This window comes from Thunnus maccoyii, chromosome 6, assembly GCF_910596095.1.
Source record: "Thunnus maccoyii chromosome 6, fThuMac1.1, whole genome shotgun sequence".
Classification (NCBI taxonomy): domain Eukaryota; kingdom Metazoa; phylum Chordata; class Actinopteri; order Scombriformes; family Scombridae; genus Thunnus; species Thunnus maccoyii.
The window spans coordinates 26,249,854-26,268,558 of record NC_056538.1 but is presented as its reverse complement, the minus strand read 5'-3'; the positions used below and the strand labels follow the sequence as shown (position 1 = coordinate 26,268,558).

At 40.0% G+C, this 18,705-nt stretch overlaps 1 protein-coding gene across 3 annotated transcripts in view; it reads right to left on the bottom strand.

Annotated features, from left to right (window-relative positions):
- LOC121898374 (rho guanine nucleotide exchange factor TIAM1-like) overlaps positions 1–18,588 on the bottom strand; it is a 51,434-nt gene extending 32,846 nt beyond the window's left edge. Inside the window, exon 1 of one of the 3 annotated variants that reach the window (XM_042413383.1) lies at positions 18,338–18,588. The gene's annotated coding sequence lies outside the window, so the exon portion shown is untranslated. Of the gene's footprint in view, positions 1–4,894; positions 4,942–17,784; positions 18,303–18,337 lie in introns of those variants that run through there. The other 2 variants (XM_042413384.1, XM_042413385.1) reach the window with 2 other exon arrangements.
- Positions 18,589–18,705: the final 117 nt, after the last annotated feature.

The following is an 18,705-nucleotide window of genomic DNA, read 5'->3' as shown; positions in this document are numbered from 1 at the left end:
CCAGACAGACTACTCCATCAGGAGAAGAATTCTATACCAATTATTACTTGCTCAAATTAAAAAGACAAATTAACCCTCTTTAGTGTGTCAGATAGATAATTGTAGGACCCCCACGGGACCTTTGATGATTTTTGATTTGACAGAACAAAGCAATTATTTTGAATATCTTAATAAAAGCAAACGTCCAAAATAAATTAACATATTCCAAATTATAGGGCTCTGATTTGACTGTTCATTCTCTCAACATGTGGAGTGATTATGTAGGACACTGTGTCAGGGCATCAATGATCCTTTACCCTTTCTTCCTTAATATCGGTAGCTGTTTCTTTTAGATCTGCAAATTTAATGTTAGATTTCCGTTAATCTATTCTCACTCATTTAAACAGATTTGGATCAAAGCAAAAGTACATCCTTTTAAAAAGTCACTCAAACTTTACTCTCAATAAGAAAACTTAATCAGATGCTGAGGAGATGCTCCCCGCCAGACAGTGACGGCAGGATCACACAAGAATTCGAGATCAATACACAACAGTTTGTGATTGAAGTATTCATCTTGGAAGAGCATAAAAAATGCTGCATGTAATGAAAAAGGCTGGAGCCGCTTTGACAAAATATCACAACCACAATCACCACAGACTTTCACAAGTTGACCTTCTCGTTGCCTGTAACTGTCACTGTCAGTGAAAAGGTCTCCCCTGGCTACACGGAGCATCAACATTAGTCTGCCTTTACATGCTTCACATTCCAGACTTTTACAATTCGCTCCTCCACAGGCTGACTCCAAACACACCCAACAATTTTCCCCCTCACACGAAGAGCAAATGTGCTCGACAGCTTTACGATTATGGATTTGTGATCGACTGTATCAATGCTGGGTTCCAGTGGTTACTGTAATACTGTCAGGAGTTTTACAGGGTTCCTGCGGTGGCAAACTGGATCAAGCATCTGGGAATATTATCTACTGTGCACCGGTACAAGATGACGTAAGCTTAAATTAGATATCTGTGCAAGTGATTAAGTTGGAAAGCTTGGTGCTATCTTCTCCCAGAACTGCTATAAGTTTACTGGCTTTCTCACTCTGTCTTCCACTTGATAGCAAGGTAGTGTCAATATTTCAGCATGTAGGTGTAGATGAACAGAAAAATAAAATATGCAAAAGTAAAGTAAATGCACTGTATTGAAAAACTAAGCAGATAAACCATGTAAAAATAAGGAACAATATTTTGCAATAGGGAAATTTCATATCAATATAAGATGAAAAACATGTTTGCAATTCCCTCTGTGCTCAATACACTTTCCAAATCTGAGGGTGTGTACCATTCAGCCTTGGTCAGCACACTTCCATTGAGCCCAGCTGGCCTTGCCGACCTCTGCATTATATAAAATTCAAATCTAATCGAATGTCCTTTTATTCAGTGAGCTTTTATTCAGTTAGCCAGCAAAACAACAAAAACGTCACTGAATAGATGTTGATGTCTTCAGACCAGAAGCCAGTCCACTGCTGGGTGAGCTATTCATCTACCGATCTCAGTATGGCAGTGGACTTGTCTTTGCCTGAATGTCCCTTTGCTGGCAGCAGAATAAACACAATGTCAATGGCACAGAGAAGCTGCAATCCTGCATTGGAAATGTGTTTTCTAATCTGGTTCACTCAGGATCTTCTTCCACTGAGGCAATCATTTGCTTCCAGGTCAGTGAGTGAGAATACCAAGCATGGCTTTGGTTTGAGTGTGCTCCTTTTATGTAGCACCACAAGTACAGGCGCACGATCCAAATTCCACTCAAAAACACATCTGGGTCAACATCACGCCCCATTTTCATTATTTTGACTCCAATATTAATGAGCATGGAATAAACATTTTAGCATTTTAAACATTTTATGTTGCAAATATATACTGGAGGAGGGAAAGCAATCCTTGCAGACTCAGACGATGAGAGTGCAGAAGCTTTCCTAAACTCCATATAAAAGTAGTAACGTTTAAAGTAAAGTAAAGAAAAGTGAAGTTTCCACATAAAGGCTTTCAAAAATCAAGTGCATGTCCTCTCTGGAGCTTCTCTTCTCTCACCAGTTACTCCCAGTGTGTCCACCGTTTACATGCACTGAAGAGATTTGATCTAAACCATATCTGTGGACTGAGCCCATGGAGAAGTCACCCCTGAGCACTACCTCAACCATAACACCCCTGAAGCTCCCAGCTCTCCACTGTGTTGCGTTGTGCACTGAAGCAGAGCCGAGCTGGATCCTGACACACATGACTACACAAAGCTGGGTAGAAAATGTGTCCGCTTGCTCCAAGCAGTCCTGATAACAGTTTCCACTACAGGACTCCTTTATTGCCCTTTGGGTAAAATGCCACTTAATTCACATTTCAGCTGGAGTCCACCGCCTTCACTCATTTACTACATTTTGGATTGTGAAGGCCATGGAGTAAACACTTAGGTTTGTGTAAAGGTATCTAAGTAGGAGGATACTTGTAGGAAGAGCAGACACACCCTACTAATGTGGTGCAAGATCATTTCAATTAAGTTAAATGTCAGCACATTGTACAGTTAGTGTGTGTGTGTGTGTGTGTGTGTGACGTGTTCTGGTGTACTAGAAAATGATTTTACTGCAGATAAGGTTAGCTGGTACCCTTAACTTCACAAAGCTCAGTGGGAAGCAAGAGCTCAGTCAAACTTGCAATTTAAAAGGCGCATCCTAGTAGCCAAGCAGTACCATGTAATCATGACAATTACATCGTATATCATGTGTATCTGTCTCTTTCTACTTTTTAAGTATCCAATAAAATGGAAATACCTAAAAAAATTATAAACTTATGGCTGCATTTACTGATTTTTAATGTTGGAAACAGCTGTGCGTACTCTCTTCTTTGAAAACATTTAGAGGAAATTGCATACTAATACATTACAAAGACATGTCTTATCCTTCTACTACAGCTTAGGGGAGTAAAATCAGTAGCAGACCAAACATTCAGTGACTGATAATAACGTTTAACTGTAAGCAAAGAAAACATCTGGGAGCTGAAGCTCATGCAGCTCCACATGTTGGGATTGTGGAACGTGCATTCGAATGGAAACAAATTTGCATGTGCCTAAAGCAAAACAACTTTAACACTGATGACTAACCTAAAAATACAGACATGTACGTGTGATTTGAAGCCAAATAAAGAGCACGTAGTCTATACCAGACTACTGGCTTTTATACTGACCAGAGATATTATCCTTTTTTAAGGCTGCAATATCCTGGGTGGTAAAGATAACAGTTTGTCTCATTTATCAGTTTTTTTTGTTTGTTTTTTGAAGAGTGTTTCTTTGGCTCTTTCCTGTGTTGAAATAACTGCAGCAACAGGCCACACAACACATGCTTGAGTTGAAAAATGGATAAAAATGAGAAAATTCCAGAAAAAAGTTGAGCAAAGTGCAGTGATTTGAATGGTGTGGTATCAAGCGGAGCGACTATAAAACACTCATTGTAGAGCTGCATGTGCCGTCATGCTGAATTCTGCTACATATATAGTCTAACTTTTATAATAAGCTAAGTATCTGAAAGACCACCTGATCTCGGATGAACTCTGCTGGCTTTCAAAACTACAATGTAACCTTTGTTCCACTGCACACTGTGCCTTTCAATTAAGGGAGGCTTATGACACAAAACCATGCAAACCAATCTGTGATTACAATTATTTTCCTCTCAGAAGAATAATTTTGTTAGGTGGACTTTACAGGACAAGGTTTGCATTGCATGTGATTTTCATAAAAAGCTTTAACCTCTTACCAGGCACCCTATTTTTGGGCACAAGCCTGGAAATAATGCTCTTCATTTCTTTTGATTAGTTATAACCCTGCTCTCATTTAAAAAATCTTTCAATTTTACAATCAAAACGTCAGAATGAGCGTAAGTGATCCTGAAAAAAATGCCATCAAGACTAAAGTGTCCCATGGGTGGGACAGTGTCTCTTATCAGCTTAAAAAAAGAACCCTGAGTTTGTGCTTCTTGCTTTCTTGCAGTCATAACAGGGGTATTGTCAAGATTTACAAGCCTGAAAGCTGGAGCCTGACCTCTTGTCCTGCTAAGCCTCAAACGGTCAATACATTTCCATAACTATGACACCAGATGACCATTTCTCGCCCTTCTTCCCACCGCAGGAGTCACTCGGTGGGCTTTCAAACACAAAGCCGGGATTTTAAATGAACTCACACGTCATATAGTCCTCCGGCCCCCCTCCAGGATGCGCTCTGGGAATTCTCCTTGACTTTGACCATCTCTTGCATTTGCAATTCATCATCTCTCTTTCTTAGCATCACAAAACCGCCACCACCACCACTGCTTTGTCATTACAACGACACAGACACAAGCTGTATTGTTTGCGTCTGGCAGTGAATGAAGAGCAATACAATGGCTCACTGCCTGCAGTTGTAGGTAAAGTTGTGCCTTACACAGGAGTGCTACAGGTACAGACATGAGGTGGAAACCCCACCCTAAACATATGCTGTGAAGACCCCAGGATATGGTTACAAGACACACACAAAAAAAACATGAAATTATAGGATGAGAGCATGGAAACTACACTGATGGAAACTAATGAGATTACTTCACCCAGAGATAATTCATCCTAAAAGTACAAGCCCTAAAAGGCACAACACGATTCACAAGAGCTTTGGTTGCATCATGCAAAATTAACAACACACTGAAATACACTGAAACCTATGCTTACAGGCCACACATTCACTCGGTGTGTGGGCCTACAACTCGTGTTATTTAGCACCTCTTTTGGAAAGTGGGAGGTTTGAGGAAGGAGAGCCATTTGTCTCTTCTGTCTGCTAACACACTGCCAAACACACAATGTTGCAAAGAGGCAAAAAAAAATACACAGCAGCAAATACAATGACTTACGTTACTGTGTGCAACCAGGAAGTGTCACTTCTGTTTTTTTCCCACAGTAGCCGAGAGAAATCCCATGCATCACTAAGGGGGAAATTGCAAGCTCCACATGAGGGGATTATTGATACTCCTCCTGCAAGTCCACAGCAGACTGACTCCTATATGCAAGGATGAGTTGAAGAACTGAGGGAGGCAGGGAGGGAGGGGGAGTGACTGTTTGTAAATCCCCCTCCTCCTTCTGCTGACTCTTTCACACTCTCTGCTCCCTCCCTCCCTTCTTGCTCCCTCCTTCATTCTATAATTCCACCCCCCTAAACTACAAACCTACTGCCAGCAGGAATGTGTCTTCCCTCCCTCGTCTCCTCTCTAATTGCCCCTCCACTCCCGTATGAGAATGTTTACAATAAATGTCGCTGCCTCTTCTCATCATCAACAAAAAATTGATTAGATCGAGACTATCTCAATATTCAGAGTCAGATTCAGACCTGATTATTTCATCTGGGTCAGCAGCAGCTTAAATGTAAATTTCCCTTCATTTGGGCTGAAATAACATAATCTAGCTTCCATTTCTTCTCTTTCTAGTTCAAAGAGCAGGATTTGTAACAACTGCATTCCAGAAAATGAAATAAATGTTAACGTTGCCTAATAGGCAAGAAGGGCTGAAAGGTTGCAGCCTTAATGTGTTGCAGTGCATAATTTGGAACATTCAGCGACAGCCCAAAATGGACCTGTGAATGAGAGAAAGGCTGGACTTGCTGTTGTCATAGCACCAGTGATGTCGTGTGGCTATAACGTCAGCAGTGACAGCACTGCTGGATTCATTTTGAGATGATGGAACTGGCAGAGGGTACAGAGTAGAGAGAGAAAGGGAAGAATGGATGAGAGCGGCCACAGCGACATCTGTTCAGTTGCAGCCTGCATCATGTGCTCCAGAAGCAGCTTTGCGTGCACGCCAAAAAGTAAAACATGCCCCAAGCTATTCGAGGGTGTAGACACCCTGACAACCACACGGAGGAAAGACAGAAAAGAGCACCAAGCTTAGTCTGTCTGAGAGGAGTCCGGAGATCGGAGGGGTGAATTGCCATGTCTAGACTTTGTGATGACTATGACCAAAATAAAAAGCACTCAGCACTGTGGTCAGGCTGCCTTCCTCCCAGTGTAACTTCATGTCCTGCCAAGGTTGTGACCCTGATATTAAACTAAACCACTGGGGTTTCATAGTAAAGGAATGTCCGGTCTGCAGAGGCAACCAGACATAATAACCTGTGTTCTTATCAACTCTCTGAGCTCGATTTCACACAGGTAATCTGGCTGGATAACAGATTTGTTTTTGAGGTTTTCTGCCAAAATTGCTACAAATTCCACACCCAAAAAACACACTGTATGCCAATTTCTTCTTCAATTGGAGAAACAATTTGTTGGGACATGGTCCAATGACAACATAAGACTTGGAAACACATACAGTCTTAAGACATGATGTCAAGAGATTATTATCTAGACTGACAATCTACTTAAAGTGTAGAAAAAAAAAACATTTTGATGTACTTCCTGAAAGATGTGTTGTGATATTAGTACTTCACAACGGAATATTAATCTAAACTGATTTCACTGATGTATTCTCATGGGCATATATTTGAAAAATTAAATGAATCTAACTGCTCTATGAGATCCTTATCTGTTTGTCTCCTTGCCAAAAAAATACTGGATAAAGCAGCAGTGAAATACATCTATCAGTGAAATGTGGGCTAGTGCTGAATCCACGTCTGCTCTCACCACAGGCATTTCAGAAATGTAGATTGCTTGCATAGAGCTCAGCTAAACAAAATACTCTGCTTTCTCATCACCGGCATAGGGCTATTAAACCCAGTGCTATCTGCACTCAATTTAGAAGCTGATTGAATTGGACATCCAATACATTGACAGGCCATTCAATATCGCTAGAGCAATTTGGCAGGTGAGACTATGGTTACAGATCCACAGCAACACTTCAGACTGCTGGTGCCGTCCAGGTGTCACAACCGACTACAATCACTGCCAATCACCTTCAGCTGTAGTGCAGAGAAAAAGGGGAAAAAAAAACAGACCTGGAGGCACAAGAATGACAGAGACCCATTTAACAGGATATACATTAAGTTCACTAAATGTAACTCTTAACTAAACTGCAACAATCTAGTTTGACTCAATGTTTTTGTTAAATGTAATAGTATTATAGAGAAAAATATATATTTAGAAAAAATAATATTAACTTTTCCAGGTTTACAGCAGCTTGAGTTCATATTGAATTAAAGAGATTTATTTGGGTAGATCTCAAAAACATTATTACAGGGTGAAAACATATTCTCAGGTGTTACAATTATTTGAGAATAAACTATTTGTTTATGCTGAAATATTTTATTTGAATATATATATTCAGACTTTTTTAAAGCCAAGATTCCAAGATTTGTTAATCTGGAGGCATCTGAACAATTTCTTTATAGTAATTTCACATAGAAATTTGGTTTTAACTGACCCAGTCATCTTGGTTAACTTAGTCCCTCTTCTATCTTTGCATAGGTCCTAGCTCCACACAATAAAACAGCTGATGCTGCCACCACTGTGCTTCACAGTAGGGACGGTTTAGACAGGTGTGCTTTATCCTCAACAGAAACAGACTAATTTAGCCCCATTTAAAGAGGAGTTTGGTTACACCAAACCGGAGTTTTGAATGTCACTGCAAGCAGAACAGACATTTTTTTTTATAACATTTCAGTTTTTCTTCAAACTTGCCATTACGGGTCCATGTTGCATGTATTTCAGTCAGCCAACCCTTTCTTAAGGCAATACGTTACACCTAACATGTTTTAGCAGGGTAAAATCAAAGTAAATGCTCCCCAGAATTGCTTTAAATAAAGGTCAGTTAATAATTGACTTTGCACTGCTTTATTATAGCAATGCTGAATGGACCACAGGATGGCATATCAATCAAGATGATTTAGCTGTGATGTTAATTTCTCCAATGTATAATGTATTGATCTGAAGGGCATATAGGGGGGGAAAAAGTCAAACACTACTGATCACAACAAGGACATTAACAAGGCCTCAAGGCCCATGTAGCTCTGCAGAACAGAGTAAAAGTATTAGGGAATAGTAACATGACTTTCCCTGACCAGGGTGAGTATGTAAATGTAATGCCCAACATTCAATATGAAAGTCCAGTTAAATGAAACCACTGGTGTCTATCAACAACAACATTAACAAAGAAAGCCAAGATGCTTCTTTGTCTCACACTTGAACTCACAGTTAACATACAGGGGATGAGTATTACCCACAATTACACATCTTAATGTAAATTCAACAGCATCTGTCTGCTGATTCAAACTTTATTCTTGGCACTGTACACAAAGCTACTGGTCTACAAATAGACCTGACTGCGCATACATCACGTTGAAGCTGACTTCACTATTAAACAAGGGGTTGGCTATATACAGCGTTTGGTTCAGCATAAAGCTTTTTTGTGAATCTACAACAACACTAAAAAGAACATCCATCACCACAAGGGTTCAAGTGTTTATTTTCTTGGAAGTCTCCTCAATCACAACAACACACGTCCCCCCAGTGTCCCTCTGATGATCAGATGATCCATTGAACTGAAAAAGAACACTATGTACAACTGATATCTAAAGGAGAAAAATGCAACTGTTACGCAAGACATGAAAGGAGTAACCCCAGCCCGGGTAGAGATCATTAGTGGAGGATCCAGTGGTCTCCAGCAGTGAGTTGCCTCTCATGAGTCAACATCAAAGACACCGGTATAGAGAGGGAAATAATTTAGAATGCAGAGGAAAAGCTGGAATTGACTGGTTGAGGCTGAACCTACACAGCATAGGTGGGTCTCCAATATTAGTTATTAAAAGATGCTTGGAGCAAATTAAAGTGCAGTGGTCTGGACTTAACAAGCTGCTGGATAGGGTCAACAATATACTAGGCTGCTTACACAAAGCACCATGACCACAGATTGGATTATGTGAACTGCCTGAAAACATGATACACATCAATAGCCCAATAAGCACCGATTTAAGCCCGATTCATGCTTGCAGAGTCTGCGTGGCCATGAGGGTTCGCAGGTTCAGATCTTTTAAACCAAATCTGGTTAAAAAGATACCCATGTGTAACCACTGCTTCAACAGCATTTCAGTTTGGGCTGCAATTACAATTATTTTTCTTACCAAATAATCTGTTGATTATTTTTTCAATTAATTATTTAGTCAGAAAAAAGCAGTTGGAAACTATAAACGTCATTTTTCGTCATTATCACTTAAATATGACTATTTGATTAACTGTACTAATTGTTTAAGCTTTAATTTAATTAATTTCAACATACGGTTAGGGCATTTAAATGCAGTGACAAAATTTATACTATATTTAACCATAGATGTCTAACAAACCTTCACAAAACAAATTTAGCCTGGTTATAACTTATATGTCTAGACAGCTTCTGACAAGCATATCACCAAATAAATGCTTACTGAGAGAAGTTCAAATGCACACTCAGAATAACTAATTATCATGGTATGCCACTTCAAAACACATCCCACACTACAGCCAACCTCAAGCAAGCAAAAAAGGCTCAGAGAAGTTCTTGTTTATGATTGATGGCATGATAAAGTTAGCCTAACTCCATCCTCCCAAAAGTGACGCATAACCCCAGCAGTTTAGTGCACTTAGTATCTATTATTCATCCTAAACCACAAGGCTCTATGAGCCACGTGAGGCTGATGATCATCACCATGTGCATTTCTGACAGCTGGTCATACGTTCCTGCTCACAGCTCAGAAATAGGAGGAGGAACAGAGCTTTGATAAGGCCTTTTAATGCTCATCTGTCATGTCTTTCCAAACCCCATGACCATTGTGGAAAGCAAGTACAAGAGTGCAACTGAATACCATCCACTTGTCTGCGTATAGACACTGGCCTCACACTTAGGAATAGTAGCCCACTGTAATTGGAACAGAACATTTTCAGAAATCACTTTTCCTAGAGAATGGAATAAGCATGTTTCACTATTCATTTGGAATAAAAAGAGACCAAGGGCGAAATTCTCTACCCTTCAGCTGCCAGAGGAGGGGGGGGGGGGCATGGTCCTCCCATCTTTAAGGGATTATTATTTAATCAGCTAAGTTGAGACCACTTGTATACTGGTGTAACCCATCTTATATAGCCAAATGGAAAACTATGGAGTTATCTTTAATAGTCACACCAATACAGTCACTGCTTGGTTGTGTCAGCAAGGAAAAGGAGATATTCCAGATGACCAGTCGATGGGTGAATTTCTCACTGAAAGTATGGGTAGAATTGGTTCAAAGTTTCCAACTCCAAAGAGGGATTAGACTGCTCAGATGGCCTGCATATGACCCTGACTTTACGTCAGCATCACAAGATCACAGATACAGACAATGGGTCAATTCTTGCATCACTTCCATATACAAGGCTGTTAAAAAAAATTGGGAGCTTAATAGTTTTGATAATTTATGTCAGAAATATGGGTTGGGTGGGCAGGACTTTTTTAGGTATTTACAGCTTTGTGATTATTTCTGTAAAAACATAAAAGGTTCTAATCCAAACAAGCCATCAATTGTTATTCATATATTTATTGATGCTTATAACTCAGGAAGCAATAATGGCCTTATAAGCAAGTTATATTGTAGCATCACTTCACTAAATAAGGACACTACAGACTATGTGAAACAATGATAGCAAAAAGAGCTAGACATTGAAATAACTGAAGACGTGGCTGAATGGCTGGGAAACACAGTCATCCTCCACCAACTCCCGGACCTGGAGAGACCTCTGTTGGAAAAACTTGATTTGCTTTTTTATTACTCCCCAACAGAAGTCTAAACAAACTGGCACCCAGCCATGTTGCCGGAGGGAGTGTGGAGAATTCATGGTTGATCATGCTCATGTTTTCTGGTGTTATCCCTCTAGTCAGACCTTCTGGAAGGAAGTAGCGACACTCATCTCAAAAATCCTGGGTTTTAACATCAGCACAACATTCACATCCCTCTACCTTGGACATACCCCTGAAGGGTAAAGTAAAGATGATACCTACCTCCTAAAGATCTTGCTAGCAGTGAGTAAAAAAGCCATTACAAAATACTGGCTTCAGAAAAATTTTCCTATTGCAGGCCTCTTTATCAATATTGGTATTATGTATAGTATAACACCTACATCTTCTTGAACAGATGACCTACTCTATACAGCTCCAAAAAGAATTGGGAGGTTTATTTTAAATCAGGAAAATTTGCCTTGATATATTGACTGTCTCATGACCTCTAATTTGTTTTTCTTTGTTTGTTTTCTGTTTCTAGTTTGCTTTTTGCTGTTCTGATAATGTAAAAAACGTTCATAAATAAAATGTTAAAAAAAAAAAAAATTACTTTTCTGAGGCTACCACAACCTCAAAGGAGGCTTTGAAGCTTGAGTCAATACTCAATGGTGCGGGCAAGTCAACTTAATTTGTGGGGAGCACTTGTTTGCTTGTTTCTAAAAGGTGCACCAAAGCACAGAGCCAGCTAGTTTTGACTTTGATGAGAATGTTTGTTTAAGCTTGTAATAAGTCGTGAGACAGCTTATGTCTTCATTTCCTTGAAAGTCTAGCTGAGAGTCAGACAAAATGCCTCTGCAGCAGATATCTGCTATATGCTTAAAAAAGTGTGAAAGTATTTTGGATTTAGTATTTACTTTCTAAGGTTAGTAGAGCACACATAAGCTTTTCATATGGAGTGCATCATAGTCCCACTGCAAGAGGGGGTTGTCCTCTGGAAAGCATCTGGGATCAAATCTTGGCAAACCATCAAGATGCTTCTCCAGATTATGCTGACTGTCAGCACATTAATTCATCACGTATGACCTCACTTTGCTAGATGCTAGAATATGTGTCAACTTTCAGACCTCTGCCATCGGCAATAAACGAGAAAAAATTGCAATGCAATTTTAAATGGATGTGAAATGTTGAAGAAGGGTTCAAATATTCATTGAATCACCTACTTAGTAGCAGCAGACAGTCAACAACGAAACAATACCACAATCTCAGAGATGTATACAATGTGGCTGATTGCGGAGAACAATGGGATTCTGCTTTTCAGCTGTCCAAAGATGCTGGAATATGGACTGATACAGCAGCACATCACTAGTACTCTCTAATGGAGACAGATGTCCTGTCAGGAGGAATAAAGGAACAACAAGCTCTTGTCTGAAACTCTACACAACAGGGACGCAAACAGAGGTAGAGGGGAAAGTATTGTTGTCCTTCATTCATCAACTTGGGTTGAAAAGGGAACAAACAAAGACGGCTTCATTTAGGAAAAAAAGCCCAACAAACGCCAGTGCTGGATGTAATGCAATCATCTAATATACATGTGAAAAACAGAACTGATAGATAATCACTTCTTGTTTATGGCTGCAACATAAGGTTGTCTTGCTCTGCTGTTCTGTGAAGAAAGAGAGCAGGTAATTCTCACAAGATGAATTTGGCAATCAGCCTGTGCAGACTGTATTCAACATGAGAGAACCAGAGAAGACCACTCACAGCTATAACATCAACACACAGTGCAGTGTGACTGCTCCTTCATAGGATTTGTGTGGGAGAGGGCCACTTTAACATTAAAGTGGTTTCAAAGTATATTTTCCAGAGTGTGATTCATGTTATAATTTGCAGACAACGTGTAAATATTTCAGGGCTACAAATAATTGGGTTTTTTTCTATTTTGATGAATTCAAGTTTTTTTTCAATCAGTTGGCTTATTGTTTATTGTTTGAAATATCAGAACATGTATTTCATAATTCCAGTATCCAAAGATGAATTTTTTTGCTTTGTCTGACCAACCAATAATACAAACCCAAAGATTCAAAAGATATAAAAACAAAAAATGAGTAAATCAGTGGTGGGCAAATAGTGGCCCATGGGCCAAATTTGGCCAATATTTGGCCCCCTGATGAAAGCTTTATTTTGACTTTCATTGATTACATCAAATCTTTTGCAGGTTTTTCCTCAATTCTACCTTAGATGACAAAATAAATACAAGGTTGATGTAAATCCAATGAAACTAACTAAAATAACTAACTCTGCCCCCACAACAGGAGAAGCATTAAAACTATGGTTGCATTGTGCTATTTGAACAGGTCTTGGTGCTGAAACTAAGTCTGATTAAACTACCAGAAACGAGATTTGAATATGTGAATTCTAACATTGTTTTAATTCCACAACTTAATTCCTTTAACTTTAACTTCCACAACAAATGGCCTGTTGGACCAGAACAGATTTGTTTGGTGGCAGTCCAACAGAAATGGTGTGTCGATGCAAAAAACAACAACAGAATTTTCTATCAACCATAAATGAAGCATTGTTTATTGTGTGTTGATCACAAATGGCAGCCCCCAGGGCCGAAAAATGAAGCCAATGCGAAAGTGCCAAAAACTGCAGTTCCTAGAATGTCCATTTGAGGCTCCAAAACGAGTCAATCCCCATAGACCCCCATGTTAAAATGCCCAACTTTACAGCAGAAATAAATATGTTTACAGCCTGGCATAAAAAACGGTTTTGGTCTCTGTAGCTAATTTCCCGATTCATGACAACTGTACAGGGGTTGAATCTTTATATAACTCAACCGTTTAAATTTTATTAAGGCTTAATGTTATGCATAATTAAGGGTGTGGCCGCTTTGAGTGATACATGGGTGACATCACAGGCAAGTCGCTACCATGGTGATAATGTTGGTTAGGTAACGTAACCATGGCGTAACCCCAGAGAGACTAGGAGTAGCCGTCGCTGTTGCTATATGAGCGTGTTTTCAGTTCATGAAAGTTAATTTTAACATTTTGGTTGTCTAAAAAGTCTTGTTCGGCATTTGGGTGTAGCCTACTAAAACACACGGAGGAGTCGGATGTTCAGTTTTTTCCAGTAATTACTTTTTGTTTTAATGGTTTTAGACCTGTTTTTTGCATGTGAAAATTAGCATTAGCATTATCAGTATCACACATAGACTGTATATAAAGATGGACGTCGCGTCTCCACTTCCTACCGTTAAGGAAAAAGTGAAGCCAAAATATCTCCTTTGCGGGAGCTGAAATCTTGTTTGTGTGGTGTCATTCGAAGCCAGAGTCTAGGCAGTAGAGTCGGGCGGCCAGATGACGGCCCGCAGAACATGCCCCCTCAGCCATTCCGCCGCCTGACAGATGTTTGAGAGCAGCTTTCACAGCTGTCAATCATGGCGTCCGACCCCCTTTCTATATTGTTAAATAACTAATTAAAAACAATCTTATCAGAAAAATGAACACTTGGACAAACACCAACATGATAAGAACGACCTGAAATGACAGAAGCCATCTTTGGGAAAATTTTGTTTGATCTTTTAGTTTGACCTATACTGCAGCCAGCCACCGGGGGCGATTGAGATGTTTTGGCTTCACTTTTGGGGAGCTGTCATGACGTCCATCTTTATATACAGTCTATGGTATCAAGCTAGCAGCTAGCTTTGGGGTCAGCTCCACCCTCTCATCCAAATATGGTCACTTCTGGCTACAAAAATCCAAGATGGTCCATAGAGCGAGCGCACTAGCGACTTTCACTGGCTGTGCCGGCTACTTCCAGTTTAGCCTTCCGGCTAACTTGAATGGGGATAAAACAATTAAGTCGTGCGACTCTTCAAGACTGTCGAAATTTGATCAGACCGAATGGATCAAATTCTGATAGTGAGACGAGTCATTTTGCGGGGGTTTCACAATGTAAGTCTATGGGAAAAAGTCTTTTTGGGCCCAATAGCATCATGTGAAGTTGTAATTACGCAGTTTGGCCACTATGTCAAATTGGCTTCAGAGCCCAGCACTGTTCTTGGGGGCTTGGAGAGTCCAAGAAACCAATGGGTGACGTCACAGTTGCTACATCCATTATTTTTTACAGTCTATGGTTAATAACCAATAAAGTAAAGAGTGTTTATAAATCAATTGTATTCATAAATAAATCAAAAGAAATGAATAAAACATATAGGCTTGCCTTTCCACTGCGTCGGTTAACACCTCACCCGTTGAAGAATCCTGAAAAAACTGGCCCCTGGTTGAAACTAATTGCAGACCCTTGGAGTAAATCCTCCCATTTTAAAAGCTGAAAACAGCAAATCTTTGGTATCTTTCTTTCATCAGCTATCAAAATTGTTGTTAATCAATTTCCTGCCAATCCATTGAGGTATTAATCAACTAATCATTTCATCCCTAAAATATTTCCGGGTAAATATTTCTATAATTAAATAAAAACAAAGCCTGGAATTTCCTTTCACTGAACATAGCTTGTATTCAGGTTTAGCAAATATGAAATATTAAGAGAGGCCTACAAGAACCATTCGAGCTCTGAGTTTATTCAAATATTTACATAACTTTGCCAACAATGTGCATCTTGTGAACTGGAATGGAGTATAGATTTAGTCATTTCGTTATTAAAATCTGACAGGTAGAATAACAGCTAATAAGATGGTATTTTATGACCTCATCTGTGAGTCTGTATGCATGGCACTGAGGCTTCAGCTCAGCTTAGTATTCTCATTGTAATACCTACAATCAGCCACTTAGTGGAAAGGCACAATTTCCACAGTACATCTCCTCTTGTTCTTTGCTGATTTTTTTTTATTTAATAAATTGCTAAACTAAGTGAGCCAACACTGGGATGCAAGTGATTTAACACAAATCTAACAGTTACTGAAGTCAAATATCATTAAAAAAAACAAAGCACCACTCACATTCATTGTGGTACTCAGAATAAAAACATACATTTTACAAAATTTAAAATGACTGTAACTAATACAGTATTTAGTGAGTTTATATTGGAGTGAATGGTCTGTGTTAGTGTTATCACACTAGGCTCAGTATGTTAAAATGCTAGACTGTCTTCAGTATTTACTTTGCCCCACTTTGCAAATGAATGAAGAGTTATGTGCAAGTGGGATGGAAATGAATAATTCAAAAAGAGCACTTATGAGGGTTAAATTATGCGCATTTGAAGAAATCATCTGTGTTTGGTACTACATTTCTGTACACGCATGAAGAACAAAGTCATGAATTGTACAAAAAGCCAACAAATTAACATACGAATGTGTAGACATTCTTTCATGTGTGGCTACGACAGTTGCTACACTGCCTCGAGTTGGTCTAACACTCAAGATCTTTGAGATGACGAGTTAAAGAGTGTGGACATGGGCCAGAGGGGAACATAACTAGTTACAACTCGACCACACAGACAAGACAGACAGACAGAGGGTGAGCTGTCTTGTGCAGGCATGTCACACAGGTGGGCTCAGGTTACCACCCTGAGGACACTTCACTGAAAACTGAAGCCATTCTGCTGGATGTTCCACAGCATGGTTGTTTTCTTCCCATGGGTTCTCCTCCACAGACAAGACAAAGCAGTCACGCTGCTGGTTGCTGTTGTGCATAGCCTCTAAAAGTCACCGCAGAGAACACTATTCACAATGCCTCCGCCCAGATCAACCCATGCCTTGTGTGACCTTTAGGTAATTCACCGAAACAAACACTACAATATAACAAACCAAATCCACGCAAAGAATTAACTTTTTTTTTTTTTTTTTAAAAATATGTTAATATCAAGCACATTTTGCATTACTGTAACTGTGGAAATTAAATACTTTCCTTCCTTATTTACTATCTTCACCCTAAGACTCTACATAATAACTTCAGCAATGTCGTTTTACAACTGTGTTGTTCATGTGGCATTTACTAACACTGAAAAAACTGCATCATAGGTAATGGCAGCCAGCACTTTAGTATTTCAGTCCAGTCTCCACTTTTCTGACATCTTTCACTTGTCTTGGTCTCTTTCCTGCTGTGGCTTTGACTTGTTTAATTGGATGTTTTTTACCCTAACAAGTAGAGTTGATTCACTTTTCTAAATCAACATAACATAACAGCATAAAACACTGCAATTTTGTTTAAGGGTCCTCAAATGTCTGTGCATTTATTAGCTGAATGCTGAAGGATGTTCTGCAAAATATATACACTGTATATATGTTTGTATCTCTGTTCTTGAAAATGATTTTTGTCTTTGTCTTGATGACTAGTAGTTCTAGTAAATCGTAGGAACTTTCATGAGGATGACTGTGGGAAGCAATGTATTAAGCCCAATTATGAGGAAACTATAATTGTTTGCAACACACTGAGCACATAGATGGTCGATGAAGTGGATTATGCTCCAGGAGTGGTTTAAGAGATTCCACAGGGTGTTCTAACAGTTTTCATTGTGTGGAGTCACACTACAAACTGCTGACTAAGAAAAAAACACCATACCCTCTCAGCAATGAGATTTTTTGCAGAAATCTGCATTTCTCACCTAGCAGCACAAATTGCAGAAAACACAATGGCAGCAAATATAAGTCTGTTAGCCTTACACATCGTATAAAAACTAACTGTTCCAGCACCCTCAGGATCAGTTTTACTGAATTAAAACATTCGTGTTACTTGTTACATTATAGGCCTACCAATCAAAAAAATCTGATGCAGAATTGGTTAACCTGCTGGGAACCTTCAGCACTAACCACTCTTTCTTACCAGCTCATAGTCACCTGTGCACCTACCAGTTTAGTATGATTATCACACAGCCACAGTGTGATGGGAGCACAACACTTGAGGTTTAGCAGTAGACTAGTGTGACAGTGACGCTGCAACAAACTTGACACCATAAGGTCATTGGAGTGATGCAGCTGCACGGAAACGCATCGCCTTTCAGTTGAGTCACCTGCATATGATCTGTTTACTAAACCAAGGTGTAAATACAGCCACGGCGGTGGTAAATGATCTGTATTACAGAGATGACACATGCACGGAGTCCGATTACATGACTCATGCTTCATGCAACAATTTACCTCACTGAGGCCATGTATACGCGGCTTCTCCTTTTCCAAACTGCAGAAATGCCCACAGAGACGTTCAAACACCTCCTGGGATTTACAGTGGGCAGGTTACCCTGCATGTTAATCCACATATGTTGTTGAGCCAACATCCTGCTGCTGAAGGAAAGCTAATTTTTGTCCATGGAGATGCTGTGCAGCATACGCATTCATGCACTGGGATGGAAATGTCAGGACATACACGTTAACCCTGCTGTATGTCAACCACCGTCATTCCGGCTACATGACTGTTTTTACCCCCCAAATCACTGACGTCTGACTGAATGAATCGACACAAGATGCCCGTGACTCCATGTTCAGATACACAGCTTGTTGTCGGCCTTGTCAACTTGGACCGCACCGATTGCCTCAGTGCGGCAGCGTGTGTCACCTCTGATAAACTTGTATGATTGAGTGACGCGGTCATGCGTGCAGACGGCGCTAGGACCACGCGGAAGCATGATCGGACATCGAGCCTATTTCTCCTTCTCATGATAAGGACGGCATGCTTCCCGGTCTCCTTACATACCTGTCACTGCCGACGTTGGGATCTGGCTGCTTCCGTCTTGACATTGAAACCTTCATGTTTCACTCGCCGGTGTTGCCCATCTGTGTCTCTGAATCCCGCCGCCTCTCCAAGGTCTGCCTGTCCACGGACCATGCGTGTTGTTTCCACACCGTTGAGAGGGGCGGAGCCCACGGTCCTTGGAGACGGCGTGCAAGTGGATCATGAGAATGCCACTTATTTATACCCATAGCCAATCGGCTGCGGTTCACCTCGGATCTGAAGTGTGTTTAGTTTTTATAATTATAAGAGCAAACACAGAGAATCTTTTTTTTTTTTTTTTAATCCTTACGCATTATTTAAATGTTCTTTGGTGCAGTCTCTCTATGCAT